At 43.9% G+C, this 1,113-nt stretch overlaps 1 non-coding gene across 1 annotated transcript; it reads right to left on the bottom strand.

Moving 5' to 3' along the window:
* Nucleotides 1–549: 549 nt before the first annotated feature.
* Nucleotides 550–631, bottom strand: trnal-uag (transfer RNA leucine (anticodon UAG)). The gene has a single exon. It is a non-coding gene; the product is annotated as a tRNA-Leu (tRNA).
* Between the last annotated feature and the right edge of the window lie 482 nt (nt 632–1,113).

Raw genomic sequence — 1,113 nt, 5'->3', positions numbered from 1 at the left:
GTTGCTGCAGTTTCAGCACACACCTCTTGAGAGACTGGAGCCTGAATAAATAATGTTTACCTCTTAGCGTGATAGCTGTATTAAAGCGTTTTTCTTCATTAGCAGAAGACGGCTTCCATCCATCGAGAGCTGGGCAATGAGCCAGGACACTTCTGCTGCAACGCTCTGCTCTTAGTTACTGTTGTCAGGCAGTGCATCCACAATCTGTAATTTCAAACGAATTTCTAATCTGTCTGCACCTTGGGAGTATACGCTAAATCAAGTGGACTTACAAAAAATGAGGACCAAATTGGCAAATTCTCTTCCTGCTACGGGTAAATCGACTGGGAATCAATTTCCAAAGTGGAAATGTTTGAACCTGAAATCTCAACTTGTCATAGTAAGTGAGTGCTTTCACTCAGAAAGAGCTAAAGGAGAGGCACCGTGAAATAAAGAAATTGCTCTCCCGATTGCGCACAATTTACACAGTAAAGGCAACATTGGTTCAGATAAGTTTCCCATTGTAATCCAGAGGTGGTTGCTGGATGCCCAACGGTCTGGAGATAAAGATGGCAGTGGTGGGATTTGAACCCACGCCTCCATAGAGACTGGAGCCTAAATCCAGCGCCTTAGACCACTCGGCCACACTACCGTACACCTCCTACTGTTCAAGAAGTGTTTCTACCCTAAAGAAAAACATACACACCAATCAGATTCTACACGGTCACTGTCCATTGCAATCATCATCCAGCATTCACACTGGTCTCCAAATCCAGTTCTTGATCACCAAGCAACTCTAATGAATGAAACAGGTCAATCACCTTTGCCTTTTGCCATTGCCAAGGTATGGCAAGGACAGGTTTATGTAAACTTTCAAGGACAAAGATATGATTGGCAGCTGTGAGAATCAAAGCCAGACCTCCTGAGAGGAATTCCTGCACCTTAGGCCACACTACCAGAGAGGGGGTCGGCCCTTGACCGCTCTGGTCATGGTTCTGATGAATCTTTATTCATGAAAAACATTGCAACTTCAGGACTTTCTTTGAAAGTGACGTGTAGTCAAAGGCTCCAACAGCACATTGCTGTGAAACAGCTGCTTACTTACATGTTTGACAATAATTCTGTTTTTTTTGT

The sequence above is a fragment of the Pempheris klunzingeri genome, chromosome 9 (assembly GCF_042242105.1).
Source record: "Pempheris klunzingeri isolate RE-2024b chromosome 9, fPemKlu1.hap1, whole genome shotgun sequence".
NCBI classification, from domain to species: domain Eukaryota; kingdom Metazoa; phylum Chordata; class Actinopteri; order Acropomatiformes; family Pempheridae; genus Pempheris; species Pempheris klunzingeri.
Note: the sequence above shows the minus strand (reverse complement) of the source record. Positions and strands in the feature narration are given on the sequence as shown.